This window comes from Schistocerca nitens, chromosome 5 (assembly GCF_023898315.1).
Source record: "Schistocerca nitens isolate TAMUIC-IGC-003100 chromosome 5, iqSchNite1.1, whole genome shotgun sequence".
NCBI lineage: Eukaryota > Metazoa > Arthropoda > Insecta > Orthoptera > Acrididae > Schistocerca > Schistocerca nitens.
This window is the reverse complement of record NC_064618.1, coordinates 22,259,850-22,273,817: the sequence shown is the minus strand read 5'-3', so window position 1 is coordinate 22,273,817 and position 13,968 is coordinate 22,259,850.

Here is a 13,968-nt window from a genome sequence, read left to right as displayed (position 1 = left end):
GTCGACATGCAGCTGGTCCACGCCATCTTGAAGAGGAGTAAAATTCTCCTGGAATACGTCTGCAAGGAGATTCGTCTTGTCGCCATGGAGATAGGCTGTCCCAGTCAGGGTCGTATCCGCATCTCCCATTTAGTAAAGAAGTGGACCACATTCCAGTGCATGGGGTCCGAGGTGAACACCTGCAGTTTCTCAGCCCAGCATTGGCTCTTGTGCTGGACAAACGCTGCCTTGATGTTACGGCGCAGGCTGTTGATTCGCCACTTCAGCTGTGGGTCCCAGGTTACTCGCCAGTCCTTGCAGAAGCGGTTGCGAGTGCGAATTTCCTGCAGGATTTCCGCTGGGAGAGCGGAAGTCGGTACCGTGCTGGAGCACAGGCTGGGTTTCGCCCTCTCCAGAGCTGCAGTGATAGTATCAGACAGTCGTTCCATGGAGGCCTCTTGAACGTAGGCGCCTGCCACCTGTTGCTGCAAGCCTGCGGTAACTCATCGCTGGAAGCAGTGCCAATCCATTTGGTTGAGGTTGAGGCGGCCTGTTCGCTGCACCAGGGCGACGTCGGAAGAGAACAGGCAGATGATCCGAGTTCATGGCATGGATCACTTCATCCACCATGAACTCGATGTCGGGCCTCCCTCTGCTTGGATAACACGTCAGCTCCACGGGACCACAGACATATACGTTGACTTTTCAGCTGCCTGGATAAGAAGCCTGCCGTTGAGGTTCGTGACCAGGGAATTCTGTGCAGCATGCTTGCAGTTGAGGTCTCCAGTCATGAAATATTTTCCAGGAGTCTCGAGGAGGAGGCGCACATCATCAATGAGGAGTTATCGTCTAGGGCTCTGGTAAATGGCCATGAACATGACCGGTCCTGTGGCCGTGTCCACTTGTACGGCAGTGACTTCGATAATCCCAATAGTGGGTGGTTGGACTTCACAGTGCTGGATGGAGGAGTGGAGGAAGATCGCTGTACCGCCCCCACACATCAGTCTGTCGTTCTGGAAGCACCGGTAGTTGGCGATACTGGATCTGATGCCCGGTTTGAGAAAGGTCTCATTGACCAGGCATATGTCCACATCGTGGTCGAACAAAAACTGGCGCAGGTCCTCAAGATCGTGAGTGAGGTTAGCTGTGTTGTACGCCACAATTCGGAGATCATCCAGGCGACGGCGTCTAGGCATGGTGGGCACCCGTGGTGACTTCACTGTGTGCCCGGAGGCTTCATGTGATCGTCCCCTCAACTGTGGTGGCAATGGTGCCAGGCAAGTTGATGATGGCGGTGGTCAGCTCAGTCATCATCGTGGTCAGGTGTTGCATCAGCTGTGTGTGTGATGTCCTTAGGTTAGTTAGGTTTAAGTAGTTCTAAGTTCTAGGGGACTGATGACCTCACCAGTTGAGTCCCATAGTGCTCAGAGCCAGAGCCGGGTCTCGGTTCGCATTGCACTCCATTACGTCGCACTGTGCTCTGGCCTTCCACAGTGATAGTCGCCGCCTCGCACCTTAGCTAGCTCTAAGGGAACATTAGTCATTGTGTATAGTTGTGATAAGGACGCGGACAACATTCAAGAATTAGTACATGTTATTTGATTGCTGTTAACCAAAGAACTTCAAATCGAACATCATTGAACTCAAGTGCTCAACTGGTTCTTGTAATAAAGTGTATCTTGACCACGTGGGCATTTTGTGTTGTAGTGAGAGGAAACCGGCCGCCTACCTATCGTACCACCCTATCCTCATCCATCCAGGAACCACGAAACATTTCAAGAGGACACAGACACAACAGTTTGAGACTAGAACAGTGTCTGAAACTGAAAATAAAGATATGCTTCAGTAGTCTCCTGAAAATAACTGCGGACAATGTAAAACACAATATAATAGTTCCACGTTTAATATTTCGATATCCGTTCTTGTATTGACTGCATTTACAAAAAATGGTTCAAATGGCTCTGAGCGCTATGGGACTTAACATCTGAGGTCATCAGTCCCCTAAAACTTAGAACTACGTAAACCTAACTACCCTAAGGACAGGACACACATCCATGCCCGAGGCAGGATTCGAACCTGCGACCGTAGCGGTCTCGCGGTTCCGGACTGAAGCGCCTAGAACCACTCGGCCACATCGGCCGGCCTGGATTTACATACATATTCACATATACAACAATTCACCATTGCCTTCAGACCGCCGGCCGGAGTGGCCGTGCGGTTCTCGGCGCTACAGTCTGGAGCAGAGCGACCGCTACGGTCGCAGGTTCGAATCCTGCCTCGGGCATGGATGTGTGAGATGTCCTTAGGTTAGTTAGGTTTAATTAGTTCTAAGTTCTAGGCGACTGATTACCTCAGAAGTTAAGTCGCATAGTGCTCAGAGCCATTTGAACCATTTTGAACCTTCAGACTCAGCGTTATATTCAACAAACCGTTTTTGATGTTTCTGTGCACTGCAGGGAATATGTTTGAAGAAACGGTGCTAATGAGGGGAATAAAAGGCACAGTATCCAACATATCCTCGTTCGCGACCGTAACTGCACGCCGCTGTCTTGTCCTGGTAGCTGCCGTGTTGCTCCTTCTTTACTTTTCTTTGCCGATATAATTTCATGGAACTGTATGCTAAGATCGAGGCTGTTTTTGTATTTTAGTGAATATCCACACCCGTCTTCGTACCTGAATCACTGAAAGTCTAGCAAGTTCACTTTGTGACTATGAACGGTTTTATTCCTGGTTACAATGGTTGCTTCAGTTTCGTCATGGATAAAAACTCAGCAGGCATCATGTGAACTATTTTAAACGGAATTTTCTCCTTTGCTTTTTTCACAGTGGTTTTCCAGTCATCGGGCTAATAAATATGGGTTGCTTTTCTACCCTTTGCTTCTATCGAGACGAAGTACTCATCGTTTGGTTGGTACGAATGCACTGATATAAGAAATTTGTGGTCTATGATTTCTGTTTCAGTGCCAGGTTCTTGTAATAGTTTCTTCATAGCAGGTGCCATTTTTATGTTACGATTTTGTATTGAGCGGCTGTCGGAATATACAATGTACAATGCAATGTTTTACATATTCCTCGAGATTCTTCACTTTGAAAGGTCTTGTGATCCCCCTTTCATGCCAGATACACATAAAACTATTCTTTTCGTCAAATGAACGTATTCCTCTACTGCTACTGATGTGTAAAGATTTTGAAAAGGGATTGCCTACTGTAGGTGAAAGGTCAGTACATGCTAGTCATTTGTCTCTTTCCTGCGTCACGGCCAGCAACGTAACTTCACTCTGTTCCACTGGTATCTTCATGTTAATTTCATCACAGAAACTTCACGTATCTTTTGATGGTAGCTTCAAATGGAGATAAAATTTTGATGAAAAGACATGGTAAAAGAATTTCTCTTTTGTTGATGTTTTATGTTCTTCATAATATTTCTCACATGCTCTACATTTTGGAAGCACACAGTGTTTAAGTACTTTCTTTCCGGATTTTTTTTTCTTGTGAACTGACTTTAATAGGCTGCAAATGATGTTATATGTTCCGTCTCATCAATTTTATTGCCTGATCTCTTATTACCACGAGAGTCAACTGCAGCAGAAACGTTATCGGATATCTGAAATGTGTTCAGAAACAAAACTTTACAAATCTGGACACTTTAGTCTTTCACTTCCACGAAATAATTAAATGACGCTGATGTATGTTTTCCAGAGCCATTTTGCGGCCGTCTCCTTTGCACACTGAATAATTGCACTGTTCCCCAAAAATAAATATTTTGGTGTCAGTAGTCACCTAGCTTACATGAAGAATCAAACAAGTTCCTTCCATTATTCTTGCAGAGCATTTTAATCGACATGTGCATATTCAGTTGGTAAACACTTTTTCTTTAACCAGTTGTCCTTTTCTGATTACGTAATCTTATCCAGTATTTCAGAGAGTTTTTCTTTTGCCTCTCTTAGCCCTATAACAAATAATATAATAAAAACAGTTACTCAAATTACCAAAATTAAAATTCGAGACAGAGAAGTGCATTATATTGTATTAGTGGCTTCAGAACAGGTTGTACTGTTTTCAAACCACGTATGAAAATGGTGTAAGTGAAAAAAAAACGTGACTTATATTTCGCAGTACGTTTTGGTTACATTAGTTTATCTTCATTGTCTTCTGAACAGTCGTCTCTGTCCACAGTAATGATTATTTGGTGTGATGGAACTACAAAAATTTGGAACAAGACATGCACTGTGGACTTGCTTCGCTTGTCGTCTGAAATAATAAACTGCTGTTTCAGATGTCAGGTAAATTGCTGCCATCTGGCACCACACAGCTCAGGTAGGGACTTCATTCGGTAATCTGCTGAAAACATCCGGTAACGCAGAGTGGACTACACCTCTGTTCTCAAAACACAATTTTTGTGGACTTTCACTCTGATCGCCTAATGTATCACTGAACGTACCTGCAAAATTACACTCACGTTCAGAAAAAAATCAGAACAATTGAAGGACCAGAGATAGGGTATTCATATTCACAGGACATGTACATCAATACGTTCTGCAGAAACGGCTAGCATTTGAACACTGACGACCCGCAGGTTCAAGGTAAACGTCGCTATCGTAGCGCAGCACCACCCACTGGTATAATGTGCCTGCAGCTCTCGTTGTCGCTATAAACCGAAGGTAACCGATCACTTTGACTTGAGCGAACGTACAGGATGTCTCACAGACGGATGGGCGAACTGTACCGTCAAAATAGTGAATTTGAAAGACTGCGTATTATTGGCATGAGAGAATGTGATGTATCGATCCGGGAAATTGCTGCTTGTGTAGGACCAAGTGTTTCGGCAGTGCAACGGGTGTGTGCAGGATGGTTAATAGAAGGCTGCAGAAGGCGACGAGATGGGTCAAGTCGCACCACTCAGACCACATCCTTAGAAGATCGACACCTCATCCTAATGGCACTGCAGGACAGATCTGCATGCACCATCAGGGGGGGAGGGGGGGCAGTCCATCGCTGTTTATTATGGGATGGGTTAGTGTGAGTCGTCCACTTCTCCGCCTACCTTTGGTGAATGTGCAGAAACATGCTAGACGACAATGGTGTATGGAACGATGTCCCTGTGGACAGGAATGGCATAGTGTTTTTGGACGATTCCAGGTTCTGTTTATTCGGAACTGATGGCCGCATTTTGGATCACCGCAGACAGGAGGAGAAGCATCACAGTAACTGCATTCGCACAAGGCATACAGCGCCAACTCGAGGCCTTATTGCGCGGGGTGCTATTGGGTACAGTCACAAGTCACAGCTGGTGCGTGTCCAGGGCACCGTAGCCGTACCCTTTGTCTCGACACCCCAGACACCATATTTCAGCAAGAGAATGCACATCCTCATGTTGCTGCACGAACACGTGCCTTCTTTGTGTCACAGGATGTCAGCCTTTTGCCCTAGCTCGCCAGATCACCAGACTTGTCGCCAATCGTAGATCTATGGGATGTGGTGGAACGACGGGCGCACCACCACTGTGACCCACTGTCGACCACTACAAATGATCTTTGGAACCAGGTGAGGGCAGCGTGGCTGGACATACGACAGGACGCCATGCGTGCCTTGTACACAGCGATGCCATCAGGCTTAGAATAAGTTGCGGCGGGCCCTGTGCCTACTAGCTAACGGGACACGTGCAGAACAGAGGTGACTGAAATGCTTATCATTCCTGCAGAACATACTAATGTACGAGCCCTGTGAATATGAACGTCCCATCTCTAGTCGCTCAAGGTTTTTTTTTATTTATTTATTTTTTTTCCCTAAACATGAGTGTATGATATTGCACGACACAGTTCAAGAAATATGACATCATAAACATTAAGATGCGGGAAAAATTATCTTTTGCATAAAATCGAATGTTTCATAAAGAGAGCACGTAGCGACATCGAAGAAACTTTAAAAACAATTTCAAACTTTTTCTCAACTTTTCTCGGTTAACAAATAACATTTTAAAGTAATGAGACGTTTGAAACTGATTTATAAGTGGTACTTTGATTCTTTGAAGAATCGTGGTTCACCAGTTACAGAACAGAAGTCAACCATTCAATTAATTCGTAAGCCAATATACACAGGCATCTCATCCCAAAAATAAATTCACGATCTGCCGACATTTCTGCACTACAGGGAGTACGCTATTCGAAGTTCTGCCAGTACAACGCCAAGTAAATAACAGGCGAGGGACAGGGAGAGGAGGTGGGGAAGCTGGTGACACGCGTCACACGCCCTGCCGCCGCCCTGGAGCTCCCTAATACTCTGCTATCGACTCGGCACACGCAGGGTCGGGCGGGCCACTAATCTGGTTGCGAGCGCTACGTCGCTTCCAGGAATAACTAAACCGGATTCCACGTGTCGGACGTGGGCGGCATTCATAGTGCGCCACTGACGTCGAACATTCTGTGACCTCAGCCAAATACGCATCGGCGTTACAGACTGTACAAGGCAACTAATATCCTTGAACTGTTACCCCAACATTACGGATTATTTGCACAACTTATTGGTAGTCTCGTAAATAATAAGCCACAGTGTTCTGAGCATTATAGACGTTATACAGGATGGGACAAAAAATGTCTCCTGGATGAGTGGGTACGAGTGGATGCATACAACCACCAACTGTGACGTGCATACCACGTGTAGATCCGCCAAGTGATCCACGCCGGTTCAGAATGCAGTGCGGGCTGTGTCTGTGTGAGTGTTGCAGTGCAAAGGCGACGATGGTGCTTACAGCGGATCGCGAGTTTTGTTGTGGAAAGTCACGTGACAACAAAGTCGCGCAATCGGTGTCGCCAATTGTTTGCTGAGAAGTCTAATGGTATCAAAATGGCAGCAAAGAGTGCCATGGAATGCTCAGTCGGAAAGTCAAGAAATGTTTCGAAAAGTGCTCGCATATCAGAAAACATGGCAGGAGTTCACCAGAAAATGCTTCAGAGCCCAACCAGAGCAATCCGACGCCTGTCGCAAGTGGCCGGCATCATCGATCGTGCGGACGTATACTCCACTTGCATCCCTACCGAGGGAGCGGATGCTCTTCAGAGCCTCCAGTTTTGTGAGTGGTTTTCACTGAGATAACAATGAGTGCCTTGACACGAATCTGTTCTTTATGTCTGATGAAGCCTGGTTTCACGCAAGTGGTTATGTCAGTTCACAGAATAACAGGTTATCCGCAGCAGAAAAATTGGAAGAAACGCCATTGCGTGGCAGATGGCTGGGGTTTGGTCTGCAGCGTCGGCACGCCGCATTATTTGTCCCATCTTCTTTCGTCAGACGCTGACCTCGGCGCGTTACGTTGCCAACATTTTGAAACCATTTGTGTCAGCATTAACAGATGAAAAAAAGACCTACAGTTACTTCTACCAGAATGGACCGAATGCCCATACAGACGGTCCAGTCTTCTAGCACATTTAAGAAACTTGGCGCCTAACAGAGTTGTCAGCAGAGGTCAAGTCTGGTCACAGCCGTAGCTGATCTGTCGCTATGCGATTACTTTGTACGGGGAGTCTTCAAGAACTGCAGCAGAACATTTCGGATGGGACTGCAGCAATTCCATCAGTCCAGCTTCGATCCGCCATCAGCAACTTTGTAACCGAGGCCCAAAATTCCCAAGAGATGAATGGTGGTCACTCTCAACATCTGCTGTAGTCAGGGTGGTACTATATTTCCTTTCCTCTGCTGTGTTTCTTTGTACCCTGGAACTCTGTTCTCCAGCCCTCTTTTATTTAACCAATCCTGTACAAAAGAGTTAACGAACACAGACCTATTCCGCCTTCATTGTAACGAGGTGACGTTTCCTTCTGTACAGTCCTCGCCCTGGAACGTCTCGGCAGGTATTCTGAGTCAGCAGTAATTACTGCGCTATTTTGTTGATCTACTTGTATCAGGACGTGACTGTCTTCCATTGAGGCCAGATTTTCAGTGGCGCTCACCCGTTGCGTCCTGTGGCAACTGTCACAAAGCTGCCTGGGCGGACGCGGATCTTCTGCTGCGCTCATCAGCGGGGGGCGGGCCGCGGGCCGCCGTCTGTGGCGTGGGCGGCGCTCCACTCCACGGAGGAGGAGAGGACTTCCGCCCGCGAGACCACTGCCACGGCTTAGCTCAGTGCGTGCCTCGAGGGCAGGAGAAGTGACGGCAACAGCAGAAACAAAACCACTCTAGTGCAGATGTTTTAATCCTACTGAGAGGAACAACTGAATGAAAACAGTCAACTCATTCGTTTGTATTTTTAAATTTCGGTTGAATTATACGATCATTCTTTGTTAGTTAGTCTTGGTCACAGCTTTGCGTATCGGTTGAGTTGTCATTGATTTATTTCCACCGAGACCAGTCTGTGCAGGCAACTGAACGAAAACAGTAGGTAGCTTTTCTGTCGGTTGAACCAAATATTTGTTCTTTCTGAGAGGACGAGACACTCTCCCACTGTTTCCCATATTAAAGGCTGGTATTTAACGTTGATTTTACTCCCAACACATTCCTTTTTTTGACGACAGGAAGTTTTGAGCACCAGTGCAGATAACGATCTCCATGATAAATGTGTTGTTCACTTTAGAGCTGAACGGAAACTCAAAACACGCTGCCACTTTAGGCAGTCGGGAACACAACGTCTTCTCCTCTCTGTGTGGAAATTTACGAGTCAGGGATTTCATGCTGCTCCAGAAAGGAGAAGAATATTGTTAACTTTGATTGGGATTGGGGGAGCAGAAGGGTTAGAGAGGAGACATGGGGCTCGTGGAGTCTTGCGACTGGCGCGAAACCCTTGTGACGGCAGTTGAGTGAGTGCTTTGGTGGAGTTTACCGAGGTCTGATGGAAAGTGAGGAGAGGAGATATTGGGTCTACTGATCCAGACTCTGGTCTGGAGTGGTCTTCCAATTCAGTCACCAGCCGTGAGCGGTCTTCTGATTCAGACTCTGGTCTGGAGAGGATTCTGGTCTTGCATCTTGTTACGGTCGGGTTGCACTTGGGACACTTGTCCTGGGCGTGACTTGGCACCGGTGTCGGTGTAGACTCAGGAGTCTGTGTTGAGGACTTAGCTGTACCGACAGTTTAGACCTCAGTCATCTCGGACAACTCGATGTGCCGAAGGAAAGCTTGTTCGTGACAGATCTGCTGCCGTCACGTTTGATCTCGTTGTGGGCGGTGCCTCATAAATGAGTCAGATTGGTTGTATGAACAGGAGTGTCACACACTGGAATCTGCTAAGCTTTTACGGCTCCATTAGAACATTAGAAAGTAGTTGGCCATACGTGGTGCTCGCGATAACGAATTACAGGGGCCGCACATGGCTGCTCTGCAGCCGCTTCAACCCCGACCGCCACCTGAGACACCGCCACACAGCGAGAAGGGGGTACAGTTTTGCTGCTCCGTCTTGTTAGGGCAAACAGCATCTGTTCTGCCCCTTGTTCTCAGCTGCATCAACGTAGTATAACTTCTGAAGAGAACGAATGCATCAAAGTCTATTGAGCATCAGATAATTTCAGACACCCTTATCCATGTCTTGTGCCTGAATAAATAGTTTAATCAGGCAAACCTTAAACTTTACCAACCAGTCGCCACCCAGTCGAATGTTAACTATTTGTTGCCTCTATTTGTGTTGCCAACAGTTCTTGCTTTATTTGTCATCACGTGTGACATTTAACTCTTGTTCCGTTTTATAATCAATAAATTTGTCCCATAAATTTTATGAATGTTCAATCCCATGTTGATATACTAGTCACCCATCAACAATTGACTACGATAATGAGAGCGTTCATTAATATTATTCCAGCATTCAAGTTCAGTGGGGTTACGATAAGAGTGATAACCTCTAATGCAGGCTAACAAAAATAAACACAGTCAAAGGGGAAAATCAATTCTGCATGGGCCAGGTAGTTAAGTGGATGGCTTAGTAGATGAAGTGATTGCCGTCAGCACGGTGACTCACAGAGTCGCCTGCCGCCTTCCAAACCGTACCGCAAGTCCAGTGTAGTCTTGCAAGTTGGTGACCTCTGCCAGGATCATGAAATGATGGCACCTCCTGTGACCGTCAGGTGCAATTTCCGCTATGTGGTTTCTGCTTTCTCATGTTGAAGTTCAGTTGGTGCAGTACGGTAAGTTAGGTTCGCGTGATCATAAGAATTGCCAGCGCTAACTACATTGACGATTTGTAAATTTCGTGTGCGTCGTTCGTTTGTATTTTTATTGATTTGTTTTTTGTGATTTCTGTGTCACTTGTTGATTGTTCCTGACGGAGAACGGCGTTGTTGTGCTGACGTGTGGGGCGGTCGACCATCTGCGGCTCTGGTCTTTTATCGTAGATTACGGTTATTTTTATTTGATATGCTTCGTCAGGAAATTAAAATTACTGGGCTGACAGAGCAAATTTCACGGTAGAATTGGGTGGCATTGCGTCGAGGAGAAATATAAATCTCTTGGGAGTAGAAACGTGAATGTATGCTCACTAAAAGCACGGCAGTTTTGCTCCAAAGAGCGAGAATATTTTAATCTCGTCACAAATGGATCAATGTCAGACTGGTATCACTGATAAAGACAAAGTTGCGGAGAATTCTCAGTCGGAAGTAGTAGCCTTGCGGCTATGTCGAACGCAGAACTCTCTGATATTGATGAGGAAACTCAGTCAGACAGCGAGCGCCATGTACACTCTGCAGACATGCCAAGACGTACCGTTAGCCAGAATGGCAGGTCAAACTCTCGAACAAAATGTCGCAGAGCTTGGAATCGCATTCGTCTAGTACTGGAAGTATTGGTGGAGGACCTCAATTTCACGTCTTCGTGCGAGTTACGCAGGAAGCGGAGACGAAGATGCAGAAAAGAGGGAAAATAAGCACGAATGAGATAAAGGAATTAGTCACTAAGGAGGCGAAGGAGATACAGATAATACTTGAACAGTTTGTTGAAAGTACAGAGCAGGTTTAGAAGGAAGTCACTTGTGTGAAGCAAGAACTGTTCAAATGTTCAAACGTGTGTGAAACCTTATGGGACTGCTAAAGTCATCAGTCCCTAAGCTTACACACTGCTTAACCTAAATTATCCTAAGGACAAATACACACACCCATGCCCGAGGAAGGACTCGAATCTCCGCCGGGACCAGCCGCACAGTCCATGACTGCTGCGCCCTAGACCGCTCGGCTAATCCCGCGCGGCAAGCAAGAACTAGAAAGCGTCAAGAAAACATTAAGAGAGACGCTAGAGGTCGCGAACGAGGCAGAACACGATGCAGGGGCGGCAAGGTTAGTGGCCCTAGGTGTACGCGAGGACGTTTTGTCAGTGAAATAACAAGTAAAACAGGCGGAAACCGAAATGTGCGGTTCTTGCCGCGCTCCATAAACGGGGAACAACGATCGTCCAGCAAACGCAAGAAAAAATTAGCGATAACGTAAAGTGCATCAAACACATCGAGAACAAACAGGCAGAAATATCAGAGGTTATAGAAGAACACACTCGAATCACCTCACATCAAAACGAGCTGAAAAAAAAAATGTTCACATGGCTCTGAGCACTATGGGACTTAACTTCTGAGGTCATCAGTCCCCTAGAACTTAAAACTACTTAAACCTAACTAAGCTAAGGACATCACACACATCCACCCCCGAGACAGGATTCGATCCTGCGACCGCAGCGGTAGCGTGGTTCCAGAATGTGGTGCTTACAAGGGAACCTCCCCATCGCACCCCCCTCAGATTTAGTTATAAATTGGCTCAGTGGATAGGCCTTGAAAAACTGAACACAGATCAATTGAGAAAACAGGAAGAAGTAGTGTGGAACTATGAAAAAAAATTAGTAAAATATACAAACTGAGTAGTCCATGCGAAGATAGGCAACATCAAGGAGAATGGGAGTCAAGGAGCGCAGTGGTACCGTGGTTAGCGAGAGCAGCTACGGAACGAGAGGTCATAGGTTCAAGTTTTCCCTCGAGTGAAAAGTTTAATTTCTTATTTTTAGTTTATGTGACAAACTCTAATGTTTTCATCACTTTTTTGGAAGTGATTATCACATCCACAAGAAAACCTAAGTCGGGCAAGGTAGAAGAATCTTTTTACCCATTCGCTAAGTGTACAAGATAGGTGGGTCGACAACATATTCTCGACAACATATTCCTGTCATGTGACGCACATGCCGTCACCAGTGTCGTGTGGAGGAATCGGTTGACCTATGACCTTGCGATCAAATGTTTTCGGTTCCCATTGGAGAGGCACGTCCTTTCGTCTACTAATCGCACGGTTTTGCGGCACGTTCGCAAAACACAGACACTAAACTTATTACAGTGAACAGAGACGTTAATGAACGAACGGGCAGATCATAACTTTACGAAAATAATGAAAGTAAAATTTTCGGTCGTGGGAAGACTTGAATCTAGAACCTCTCGCTCCGCAGCTACTCACGCTAGCCACGGGACCACGGCGCTCACGAGTTCAGATTCTCCTTGATGTTGCCTATCTTGCGTATGGACTACTCAGTTTGTATATTTTACTAATTTTTTTCATAGTTCCACACAACTTCTTCCTGTTTTCTCGATTGATCTGTGTTCAGTTTTTCAAGGCCTATCCACTGAGCCAACTTATAACTAAATCTGAGGGGGGTGCGATGGGGAGGTTCCCTTGTTAGAAGCGCCCGGCCACCCCGGCCGGCGAGCTGGCAAAAGACGTCCAGCAAGCACAACAACGGGTTACGCAGTTGGAATCACGGTCTGGTACAGCAGCACACCAGCATGATCAGGGAAGGAAAGAAGAACACGCATTACGACATTTCGACGCATAATATGAGGCTAGTGCCGCAGAACACACTAGCCGCCATAGGGCGCATGAGAGAGAGCGCTCCGACGGTGATGCAGAGTATGGCAGAAACAGAACACAATTCTGTACGACTTTGGAGGACGCAAACACTACACCATGAGTCTGACGACACAAGAGGAGGACCTAACAGTGCACAAGGATCGTTGGGACACCGGTTAACGGAGACGCGTGCTGCAGAAACGAGGGAAAATTCGTTGGCATGAAGTGTCGAACCATTCGACCACAAACATTTCGTACCCATTCAGAATTTCGAAGTGACCAAAGAGAGTAACAATACAGTATATCCAAAAGGATGTTTATCTCAGTACGATAAAGCGCTACCGGAATCGTGGTCACTGAAATACATGGTGGAACATATCTGCGGATTTTAGAGGGGTCGCTTCTGAAACACACGCGCAGTGTTGCTCAGAGATGTCGCTCATATAAAGAATACACGGATGCGTTCTTAACACATCCTTGTCACAGGACACGCAAGGAAGAAACAAGCAGGAGATTATGCTCGAGAGAAACCTAGAAGCGTCAGGATTCTGCAGTCAGTTGAAGTTCTTTGAGTCGCTAGTTACGGAGAATCGCTTTTTCGACCGGCTGTAAGTACCCAAGGAAATTGTGACGCACTGTTACGTCAAATAACCTCTGCACCAACGTTTTCAGTGAATCTTTCAAGTGTACACTACGCGACTTAGACTATGTCAACGAAATACAAAACACAAGAGACAGGAACGGAGTCCATGATCACAGTTGGCAAGGCTTGTCAGAGACGAACAGACGAAATGGAGGGAATTATCGATCACGGGAAAACATCAGCTCGAACGATAGAAGCAGTAACCAGCCACCGTGGGAGAATAGAGGTAGGCGAGGCAATTATGACGATAATTACAATGAATGGCAAAAAGGAAACTGGAGAGGACGAAACTCGAACCAGTTCCAGCGGGATACTGGAGAACCACAGCAGCAAAGAAGCAACTGGGAGAACAGCAGTCGATGGCATCAAGAAAACTAACAAATCACAATATCCAGATTAGGTACCTAAACCATCACAGGGGAAACGAAGCAGAAGTGTAAATAGAAACTCACTGTCTGCTGCTTCGCACACAGCTCTAAATAAGGCCGCAGGAAGAACCGGAACGAGCAACAACATGCTAGAATGTGAAGACACAAGAGAGCCTTTGCGTGAGGCAAAAG